Below are 12,444 nucleotides of genomic sequence, written 5' to 3'. Positions count from 1 at the left end.
AAAAAGCCTAGACTGTTTTTCACAGAATTTTTTTTAAACTGGTTTTTTTTTTTTTTAAATGACTTTTTTTTTTTTTTTTTTTTTTTTCTTGAGTTTTGCAGGAAACAAGCTCACTTCCCCATCTCACATTTGTAGCATGGACCTGCTGCCTGGTGGCTGAAGGGCTTGGATGCTGGCCATGACCATGAGCCACCCTGAGTGGGTACCAGAGATGCCAGGCTGAGGCAGGAGGGGCAGTTGTGTAGTGGGGATCTGGGCCAAGGAAGGGAGGATCAGGCAGCCTGTTCTGGCTCTTGCTAGGGAAACCCTCTCTCCTCCAGCTCTGCTCTCAGCCTTTCCCAGCCCTTTCCAGCCCTGCTCCTGGCGTCAGGCTTCTCACATTTCAGCTTCTGAGTTACTGGCAGCACAGCTACTGCTGCTGCTGCTGTGGCCTCTGCACCAAGCAGATGTTAACCCTCAATGTTCTGGTGGCCATGGCAGCTCCTCCAGGAATGGGCAGTAGGGACTCAAAGCCTGGAGGGCTAGGTAGAAGGCAGAACCATCCAAATCCAGTTCCTTTGCCTTTTCATCCCTGTCTGGCCACCCCCCAGGCCCCAACCCCCTCCCCCGTGCCCAGTAGTTCATCTTGACTTCTTCTACCCTTTTGCCCTAAACTTGAAGCCAAAACCTCTGGGCACACTGACATTTGGACCACAGAGCATAAATTATATACCACCTAGCACATGACCTTTTTTTCACATTTGGCAGTGGACTTTCCCGCCATAGCTCTCAATGTACCCAGCTGGAGTTTCCTCTAGCACCTAGCTATCTCTGACCACAGCTGGGCCACCAAGTGAACTCTTGAGCTCAGAAGCCAATGTGGAAGCCATTCTCCAGGGCAGTTCACAGGGCACCAAAGGAGCCTGCCAGAATCTAGGTTCTGGGACTGATCAGCTGTAACAACGGACAGCAAGTTGCTTGGATCTGGTAGTAGGACTTGGAATGTAGCAAAGATAAAGCAAGCTAAGCTGCAAGAGCAGCATCAGATTTACTGGAGGTTGCTCAAATGCTGCAGCCACCAGACACATTTGCCTCCCAGGATGCCCAGGAGAGCTGAGCCTGCCCCTCCCCAGGGAGAGCTTCTCCTAGTTCCCAGGCTACCTCTCCCACCTTGTAGTCCATTCAGTTAATCACCATAGCAGCCCCTGTCCCTTCTCTAGCCTGACTGGTCCCAATTCATTCTATCCTAGTGACATAAGAGACTTGAGAAACAGGGATGTCACTCCATGATAGAGCACTTGCTTAGCTTGAGCAAAGCTCTGGATTCCATCCTAGGCACTGGAAAAAAAAAAAAAAAAGACTTGAAGGGACTTGGCATTCCACTGTTACCCTGTCCTCTCTGTCTACAACATGGGAGGAGAATCAGCTACCTAGGGGTACCTGGAGGTAGCACCCCCACTTATTCTCTCCTGTACTTCTCTGCTCCCTGCCTTTCTCTTGAACCCAAAACATCCCCTTCTGGTTACTGTGGGCTTCCTTGGCCTTCTCTAGCCACACCCCTTTGGCTCCTTGGCTGACTTTCTTTTATATTAACCAGTGGCCTAAGGCTCCTTCCTCCTTCATTCATGGTGAGAGCGGCCCAGCTGAGTGCTAGGTACCTCAGTTCTGGTCCCAGTCTTCACTGCTGATGCTGATTCTTTCAGGGTCTTTGATATCTACGTGCTTTGGACTCCTGGTCTACTTGCTAGGATTTCATTCATTCTTTTTTGAGAGACTCAAGGTAGCCCAAGCTGGCCTTGAACTCAAGATCCTTGTGCCTCAGTCTCCCAAACACTGGAATTATAGGCACGTGTCATCACAACCAGTATCTCCTAGTGGAATTACTGTAATTATTATAACTGCTCCACCTGCTAACAGAGAATCAGTTGAGACAACTACACAGCCATTTCTGTCTGAATCAGGAATAGTCCAGCATGTGGCTATGAACTGAATGTTTACAAAGGGGGTGCTCCTGGGTGATGCTGCCCAGATACTCAGTTGTATTGATTGCCTGTTAGCACACTGAGAAGCAGAGACCTTCCCAAGTGGAAAAATCCCTAAGGGACAGAGTTGAGTGTAGGAGGAGGAGCTGAATGTTCAAAAGAAGATGGACAGGGTGTGCTGATAGAGACAAGGCAGGAGCAGAGGCAGGGGACAGAGGACAAGACACAGATGGGCTCCAACCATCTTCAGCAGCCAGCTTTGAAGGGGCTTGCTTATGACCAAAATGAATTTGGACCCAGTTAGATGGAAGTGAGCATTCAGAGGCCAGCTCTCTGGAATCCCTAGACAAGCTGGATACCACCTGGTCTGTAGGGTTTTGGGGTGCAGGAGAGTACCACTCCACTACCAACTGCCTTGGTTTTTCTCCATGTGTTCCTGGGTGCTTGTCCCACAAAGCAGCATGTGTGCTAGGCGCCCTCTAGTGGTCGGGGATTCCAGCCTTTTTGACCCAGAGATCCCTGGGAGACTAAAGGGAACCAGGGCATTGAACAGGGGCATCTGACCCTCATTCCATCTGGGAATACTTGGTCCTTTCCCAGGCACTGGTGTTTTCTTTCTATAGGTCACATTCTGGCTCCAATAACTGGTGTCCTTCCTTTAGGGTCAGAAGGTTCTGGCTTCTTACAGATTGTACCAGGGCACAAAAGGCCAACTGGTCCATCCCTTCCTGTTCCTAGTATGTGTATATGTAAGAAAAATCCTCAAATTGAAGTTAGGGACATAGATCCCTGCTGGGTTCTAGTCATGTTGCTGTGATAAAATACCCCAACAAAAGCAACCTAGGTGAGAGAGGGTTTATTTTAGTTCACAATTCAGGTTACAATCCATCATAGCAGGAAAAACAAGGCTGTAGGGCCTTGAAGCAACTAACTAGTCATGTTATCCACAGTCAAGGGCAGAGAGAGAAGGAATTCATGCATGCATGCTTGTGCTCAGTCCACTTTCTCCTTTCTTAAAAATCTAGGACCCATAGGGCCTGGTGTGCTGGCACACGCCTTTAATCCCAGTACTTGGGAGGCAGAGGCAGGCAGATCTCTGTGAGTTCAAGGCCAGCCTGGTCTACATAGGGAGTTCCAGGACAGCTGGGGCTACAGGGAGACCCTGTCTCAAAAAGACCAAAAAAAAAAAAATCTAGGACCCATAGGGCCTGGTGTGCTGGCACACGCCTGTAATCCCAGTACTTGGGAGGCAGAGGCAGGCAGAGCTCGGTGATATCAAGGCCAGCCTGGTCTACATAGGGAGTTCCAGGACAGCTGGGGCTACAGGGAGACCCTGTCTCAAAAAGACCAAAAAAAAAAAAATCTAGGACCCAAACCAAAGATAGTGCTGCCTATATTTAGGCTGGATTTTTCCACATCAATTAACAAAATAAAGGCTAACAAAATAAAGGCAATTCCCCAAAGATATACCTACCTGATTTAGTCAATCCCTTACTGAGACGCCCTTTCCAGGTAGTTCTAGATTGTGTCAGGTTGACAATTAACACTAACCATCACAGGTTCTACCTCCAGGTTTCTGTATGTCCTTAGAAAGTCCCTTAATTTGCTGTTTCTCCTTCATGTTACCCCTCCCTGTGTAACAGTCTCACATATATGACCCCCATTGACCCCTGATTCTTCTTTTTTTTCCTATTACACAGTCTCTGTATGTACAAGCTGATTTTGAACTCCCAGTGTTGCCTAGGCTAGCCCAGAATTCATGATCTTTCTGCTTCAGCCTCCCAGATGCTAGGATCACAGGTATATGCTACTCTGCCCCACTCCTCATCCTATTTTAATCCCCTGTAGACGAGTGTGGGTAGAACCTGCAAATCTGTGACTCCTGTGATTGGTAATCTTGGAATAGAAATGTCATTTGGTGGGCCTGACTTAATCATATGAGTCCTTCACAGGCAGTTTTCTCCAGGTGCTTGGAGAAGAGGATGTTAGGAAGTCAAAGCAAGAGAAGGCTTGAGCTGGAAAGCCCAAGGGTGGGCACCTGTACTCTCAGCTACTTAGGAGACTGATGCAGGAGGATTATTTGAGACCAGAAGTTCAAGAACAGGGCTAGGACAACTTAATGATACTCAGCCTTAAAGAAATAGATCTATGGGGCTGGAGCAATGGCTTGGCTGTTAAGAGTTTGTACCTCTTCTTCCAGAGGACCTGAGTTTGGCTCCCTACATTTATATCTAGTGGCTTCATAGGTGCCTGTTAACTCCAGCTCCAGGGGATCTGATGCCAACTTCTGGCTTTCCGGGGCACCCGCACTCCTGAACAAACCCATACGCATATACATAAAATTTAAAACATTTTTTAACTAAAAAATAAAAAAAAAGAAAGATGAGGACAGACACAAAGAGACGCAGAGAAAGAAGGACTGGAATGAGGGATGTTGCTTAGATGGAGGGAATAATGGGAAAAGGATTTGAAGATAGGAGTTGAGGGTGGCCTCTAGACAAGTCAGTGAGACAGTGGGGACCTCAGCTCTACAGAAAGAATTGAAAGGAGAATTCTGTAGGCAACCAGTAGGTTTGGAAGACCATCTCAAGTCCCAGAGGTGAATAGCAACCTCAGTCGAGATACCTTGATTTAATCTAGTAAGATTCTGACAACTGGGCTTGGTGGCGCACACCTGTAGACCCAGCACTTGGGAGGCAGAGACAGGTGGATCTCTGTGAGTTCAAGGCCAGCCTGGTCTACATAATGAGTTCCAGGGCAGCTGGGGAGACCCTGTTTCAAAAAGACAGAAAAAAAAAAAAGATCCTGAGCATAGAGTCCAGCCTACCTATACTGCCTGGACTTCTGACCTACACTGTGATATGATAAAAAGAATTTAAATGAGGGGCTGGAGAGATGGCTCAGCAGTTTAGACCCCTGGCTGTTCTTGCAGAAGACCCAGGTTTGAATCCCAGCACCCACATGGTGGCTAACAACTGTCTGTAACTTCAGTTCTAGGGGATCTGATGCCTTCTTCTGTCCTTGGGCACTGCATGACACAAGTGTACTTACACATATGCAGACATAACACTCGCACATATAAAATAAATCAAATAAATAAATAAAAAAACTTAAATGAGAAGCAGGAGTGACAGCTCAGTGGTTAAGAGCATGCACTCACATTGGGTGGCTCACACCTGCCTGCTACTCCAGCTTCAGGGGATCTGACACCCTCTTATGGCCTCTGTGAGCATCTGCACACAAATGGTGCACATACATGCACTCTGGCACATACATAACACATACAATTTAAAAAACCAAATGAATATTTTTTGAAACATGAAAATGACATGAAACTTCATTTGTGTCTGTAAACAAAGTGTCACTGGTATATAGATGTTCATTCATTATAATTGATAATGCAGGCACACAGTAGGGAATATAGCTCATGTTGGCCTCCAACTCTATATAGCTAAGGATGATCTTGAACTTGATTCTCCTGCCTCTAACTCCCGAGTGATGGGACTACAGGCAGTTGCCACACACCCAGTTTATGTGGTGGTAGGGATGGAACATCGGACTTTAGATGCATGCTAGGTAAACATTCTACCAACTGAGCTACATTCTCAGCCCTGAATCATGGATATAGTTTTAAGCTACTAACTTTGTGGAAATGTGTTATATGGCAATAGGAATAAAAAAGAACAGTACTCTAGGTACACATAGGATCACAGTTTAGAAACAGGAAAAATCTGTCCCCCTCCATAGGGGTGCTGTTGTTTGTAGGTTCAGGATCTAAAACAGAGCTGGGTGTGTAGCTTAATGACAGAGCACTCATCCAGTATGACTGAGGCCACAGCATTGCAAAATAAAAATAAGAAAAAGTGCAGCAGCTTTCCTTGCTCATAGCTCTCCCTTAGCAAGTTTTAAATATTTACTTATTTGTTTGTTTGTTTGTGTTTTTCTTGCAAGTATGTAAGTGCAATACATACACACAATGTCCATGGAGACCGGAAGAAGGCATCAGATTCCCTGGAACTGGAGCTACACGTGGGGGTTGGCTGCCATGTGGATGCTGGGAATAAAACCTGGGTCCTCTTCAAGAGCAGCCAGTACTCTTAACCACTGAACCATCTTTCTAATTCCCTAGGCTTGTTTTTTTTTTTTTGAGACAAATTTTCACATTGAAACACAGGATGACCTCAAACCCACTGTGTAGCCTCAGGCTAGCCTTGAACTTGAGAGATCCTCCTGTTTCAGCCTTCTAAGAACTGAGGTTGCAGGCAAGAGCCACCACATCGAGCTTTCCTGTGGTTCTTATGATTCCATTTTGGTTCTATCAGCAGCTCCCCAGTACCCTGAGATGAAGACAGTGCCCATCCAGAGAACGATGTTTGCAGCAGCATCAGAGCAACTGGACTTGGGCTGCCTTGAACCACTGTTTTAGGGGATCTCTATGCTTTCCACAGTCCCCTGGACTTCTGGTCATATTTGGGGGTCAGTAGAAGTGTTTTATTAATGGTTTTGTGGACTGGGGATAAAACATGTGCTTAACATGTGTAAACCTGTGTTCAATCCCCAACACTGACCCCCCACCAGGCACCAAAAATAGCTTTATTGGGTATAATTTACACCCTTTAATTCCCCTATTTAGTTTTGCTTTTCTTTCTTTTTTTTTTTTTTTTTTTCTGTTTTACCCAGGGTCTCCCTGTAGCCCCAGCTGTCCTGGAACTTGCTATGTAGACCAGGCTGGCCTTGATGTATATGTGTGAGTGGGGGGTTACACACATACCATGGCATGTATGTGGAGGTCAGAGGATAACACTTATTATTTTATTATTTATTTATTTATTTATTTATTTATTTAGTCTGAGACAGGGTCTCCCTGTAGCCCCAGCTGGCCTGGAACTCACTATGTAGACCAGGCTGGCCTTGAATTCACAGAGATTCACCTGCCTCTGCCTCCTGAGTGCTGGGATTATTTATTTATTTTTGTCTTTTTGAAACAGGGTCTCCCTGTAGCCTCAGCTGGCCTAGAGCTTTCTATGTAAACCAGGCTGACTCACAGAGACCTCTCTGCCTCTACCTCCTAAGTACTGGGATTAAAGGAGTGTGCCACCAGGAATGGCTAGAGGATGACTTTTAGAAGTTGATTCTTTCCTTTCACCATGAGATCCAGGGACTGGTGTCAGGTTGTTGGGTTTGTGTGACAAGCACTTTACTTGCTGAGCCATCTTGACAGCCCTTTTTTTGTTTATTTTTTTAAAAAATATTTCTTTAGCTGGCATGTTGGTACATTCCTTTAATCCTTGAACTCTGTGAGTTCAAGGTCAGCCTAGTTTACATAGAGACTTCCAGGCCAGTCAGGGCTGTATAGTAAACCCTGCCTCCCAAAAAATTATTTATTGTATGGTGTGGAGGTATTTGTGTGTCTCAGTACTCATGTTGAAGTCAGAGGATAGCTTATAGCAGTCAGGTGTCTCCTTACACCTATAGAACGCAGAGATCAAACTTGGGCCGACAGCAAGTGCTTTTATTGACTGAGCCTCTGCCTCTCAATTGCTGGGATTACAAAGGTGAGCCACTACAGCTGGCCTTAGTCTGTGTGTGGGTTTTGTACACGTGAATGCAGGGGCCTATGGAGGCCATAGGAGAGCATTTGATACCCCTGGAGCTGAAGTTGCAGGTAGTTGTGAGTCACCCAACCTGGTGCTGGAAACCAAACTCAGGTCCTCTTCCAGAGTGGCAAGTGCTCTTAACCGCTGAGCCATCTCTCCAGCACTACCTGGCCTTATTACAGGGGCTCATGTAGCCTGGGATGGCCTCAAACCGGGTACGTAGGTGAAGATGACTTTGAACTCTTGATCTTCCTGCCTCCACTTTCCTAGTCCTGCGATGACAGGAATGAACCGTCATGCATGGTCTACCTCTCCCGATTTTTTTCTTTTCTTTTCTTTTTTTCTTTGAGACAGGGGCTCCCTGTAACCCCAGCTAGCCTTGAACTCACTATGTAGATCAGGCTGGCCTCTATTTCACAGAGATCTGCCTGCTTCTGCCTCCCAAGTGCTGGAATTAAAGGTATGCACCACCATGCCCGATAATATTTTAATTTATGTGTTTGAGTATTTTGCCTGCATGAATGTAAGTGCACTGCACACATATAGTATTCACAGAGGCCAGAGAGGGTATCAGATCCCCTGGAACTGGAGTTATAGATGGTTGTTAGTTGCCATGTGGGTGATGGGAACTTAATCCTGGCCCTCTGCAAGAGCAATCAGTGCTCTTAACCATCGCTGAGTCATCTCTCCAGCCACCTCCCCTTTAACTTTTTATCTATTTATCTATTTATTTATTTAATTTATTTATTTATCTATTTATCTATTTATTTATTTATTTATTTATTTATTTATTTATTTATTTATTGCATATGAGTGTTTTGCCTGCATGTAAGTGTACCTGTTATGCAATGTTCATGAAGGCCAGAAGAGGGCATCAGATGCCCTGGAACTGGAGTTAACAGATGGTTGTTAGCTGCCATGTGGGTGCTAGGAAATAAATCTGGGTCCTGTGCAAGAGCAATTAGTGTTCTTAACCTCTGGGCCATCTCTCTAGCCCCACTTTTTTTTTTTTTTTTTTTTTGAGATGAGTTTCTAACTCCTGAGCTCAAGTGTCTCTCTCATTTCAGCTTCTAACCTCTCAAATAGCCAGGACTATAGGTTCCTGGCTCTGCCTTTGGCTTTGTAACCTCCAGACAATAAATTTAGTTTATTTCAAGTCACTTAGTTTGTAGTAACTTGTTACAATGGCCATAGAATATGTTTGAAGTGGTTGAAAAGACTCAAGTAGAGTATGGTGATTCTTGTCTGTAAACCCAGCCCATTCAGGTCCAGGCAGGAAAACTGCAGGTCAAGGTCAAGCTAGGCAACTTAGGGAATCCCTATGTCAAAATACAAAACAGGCCCAGGAAGATGGCTCAATGAGTAAAGGTGCTTGGTGCCAGGGCTGACAACTTGAATTTTCTCCTTGGGACCCACATGGTAGGAGAGAACCTGGTGCACGCCTTTAGTCCCAGCACTTGGGAGGCAGAGGAAGGTGAATTTTTGTGAGTTCAAGGCCAGCCTGGTCTACATAGTGAGTTCAGGTCAGCTGGGACTACAGAGAGACCCTGTCTCAAAAAGACAAAAACAAAAAACAAAAAACAAAAAAACTAGGGATGTAATTACTGGTAGAGTACTTTTCAAGCACACACGAGGCGTTGGATTCCATGCTCCATTCAACCACCCCCAAATCCCCAAACAGTACCTCTAACACTATATTCTGTGACACATGAAAATGGTTAGAAAAAAAAAAAGACTCCAGTTGTGTCCATAGAGAACATGCTACTGAGCTGGATGCAGTGGAACATGCCTACAATCCTAGCACTTGGGAGGAGGAGGCAGCAGGAAGATGAAGAGTTTGAGGCCAGCCTGGGCTACCTGAGACCCTGTCTCAACAAACAAACAAACAACAAACAATTATTGGTACTGAGATGCTCATTCACTAACTTTTCTTCTGTGGTTGCATTTACTTACAGTGACATCGTTGAGAATTAGCAAGAGATCATATGGCTTGCAAAACTCCTAAATATTTACTACCTGGCCCTTCACAGAAAGTATTTGTTGATCCCTAATTCAGAGCTGGAAGGTAAAGAGAAGAGGATTAGGAGTTAAGGATCAAATGGCTTTTGCCCAACACTCTGAGAGTTCCATGCAGAGATTTGAGGAGCTGGGAAGGAGCTTAAAGACTCACAGTCTCACAGGAATGAAGTTTGGGGACTTCTACTTTTATTGCTGCAAAGAGGGAAGTGATGGGGATGGAGCTGGGTTTCAGTGGTGCCTAGTGATAGTATTTCAAGCTTGGGACAGGAATGGGTTGACTAGTTGACTAGAATTAGGGGTGTTTAGGTTCATGTCTCTCATGCATCTGAGGGCCCTGGGCTGGGCACAGCCATGTAAGGGTTTCACTATAAATAATGAAGCTGTTCTCAGTGATGACAGTGTGCCCACCAGGATGGACGCTCAGTCAAGGCAGTTCTGTTGAAGAGCAAGAAGCAGACGATCTTCCAGCTGTCACTCATTCATTCAGGCACTGGAGAGCTGTTCAGTGTGTAGTTATGTGGCTTTGTGTTGTATGTTGTTCCCAAAGGGTCTCATCACTTTCTAAACACATCTTCTGTCCGCAGTGAGTCTCTGAGATCTTTGAGGATACTGTGTCTGCTTTTGACTGGTGCATTGCCAGCTCGGGAAATACCCCGTCAAGACAGGGAGAAGCAGCTAGGAGAGGAATCCTCTGAGTTTGAGCAGTTTCCTACCTTTCCCATTATATGCATGCTGCCCACATTAGACTCAGAGGATGTCAACCTGGCTGAGAAGCTCTGACCTGTGACCTCTTGCCCTGGGTTGCTTTGAGCCACTGTACTCAGCAGAAGAAAGAGCCACTGTATGGCAGGGCTGACACTCACTTGGAGAGCAAAAGGAAGAAAGGGGTAACTAAAAAACTCAGTGCTCTACAGAAACAATTAAAAAAAATTTTTTTTTGAGGCAGGGTCTCATTATGTATCCCTGGTTAGCCTGGAACTATGTAGACTAACCTGGCCTCAAACTCAAGAGAACCACCTCCCTCTGCCTCAGGAGTATTGGGATTAAAATTGTGTGCTACCATGCCCAGCTTGAATACTTTTTATTTGTATTTGTTTATTGGTCTTTTTGAGACAGGGTCTTCCTGTAGCCCCAGCTGTCCTGGAACTCACTATGTAGACCAGGCTGGCCTGAACGCACAGAGATCTGCCTGCCTCTGCCTCCCAAGTGCTGGGACTACAGGTGTGCAGGTGTGTGCCACCACGCCCAGCTTGAATACTTTTTAAAGACAGCCTTCTTGTTATTTATAGATAGCGTCTCATGTAGGTCAGGCTGGCTTCAAAATGGATATGTAGGTAAGGATGACCTTGAACTTTTGATTCTCCTGCCTTTACCTCCTGAGTGTTAGTATTACCATAGCTGGTTTGTGTGGTGCTGAGGATTGAACCAGGGCTTCAAGTATACCAGCCAATCACTCTGCCAACTGAAATACATCCCCAGCTTGATTTAGAATTTAATTAATATATATATATATATATAATGTCTTTTTGAGACAGGGTCTCCCTGTAGCTTGGCCTAGAACTCCCTATGTAGACCAGGCTGGCCGGAACTCACAAGAGATCTGCCTGCCTCTGCCTCCCAAGTCCTGCGATTAAAGGCGTGCACCACGCCAGCTAATTTAGAATTTTAAAAATTGGGGCTGGAGAGATGGCTCAGTTGTTAAGAGCACTGACTGCTCTTGCAGAGGGCCCAGTTCAATTTCCAGCACCCACATGTGGCTAACACCTGTCCATAACTCCAGTTCTAGGGGATCCAACTATGCCCTCTTCTGACCTCCAAGGGCATTGCAGGACATGGGTGCACTTACATACATGCAAACAATACACTCATACACATAATAAAAAAGAATTTAAATTATTTTTTTGCAGTGCTAAAAATAGAAACCAGGGCCTTGTCTGTACTAGATAAATCTTTACTACTGATCTGATTCCCCAGCCTTGCTTTTTTTTTTTTTTTTTTTTTTTTTTTTTTGTCTTTTTGAGACAGGGTCTCCCTGTACCCCTAGCTGTCATGGAACTCGAACTTGCTATGTAGCCCAGGCTGGCCTTGAACTCACAAATATCTGTCTCTGCCTCCCAAGTGCTGGGATTAGAGGTGTGTGGCACCCACCATGCCTGGCTAAGCCTTGATTTTTTTAAAAAAATTTATTATTATTGTCTTTTTGAAGCAGGGTCTCCCTATAGCCCCAGTTGTCCTGGAACTCACTATGTAGATCAGGCTGGCCTCAAACTCACAAAGATCGACCTGCCTCTGCCTCCCAAGTGCTGGGGTTAAAGGCATCATGCCTGGCCCAAAAATTTTATTATTTTTATTTCATGTGTGTAAGTGTATTGCCTACATGCATGTAAGTGCACCTGTGTCATGCAATGCCCATGGAGATCAGAAGAGGGTGTCGGATCCCCTGGAACTGGATTTACGGACAGAAATCCACCTGCCTTTGGCTCCCAAGTGTGTGCCACCAGGCCCAACCAAAAATAAATGTTTTAATAAATTTAAATGCTTCATTTGGAAATGATTTTTTGAATGTCAGATATTAAATATTTATTTTTATTCATTTAAAAATATTTTGTTTTAATTTTATGTGTATGCATGTTTGCTTATATTTATGTAAATGCACCACTGTCATGCAATGCCTTCCAAGGCCAGAAGATTATTATAGATCCCCTGGAACTGGAGTTACAGAGGGTTGTTAAGCTACCATGTGGGTGCTAGGAACTGAACCCAGATTCTCTGAAAGAGCAGCTAGTGTTTTTAACCGTTGAGCCATATCTCCAGTTCCTGGTTTTTATTTTTTTTATTTATATATATTTTTGGTCTTTTTTTTTTTT

Source organism: Nannospalax galili, unplaced genomic scaffold (genome assembly GCF_000622305.1).
Source record: "Nannospalax galili isolate Female #2095 unplaced genomic scaffold, S.galili_v1.0 scaffold471, whole genome shotgun sequence".
In the NCBI taxonomy this organism is placed as follows: domain Eukaryota; kingdom Metazoa; phylum Chordata; class Mammalia; order Rodentia; family Spalacidae; genus Nannospalax; species Nannospalax galili.
Note: the sequence above shows the minus strand (reverse complement) of the source record.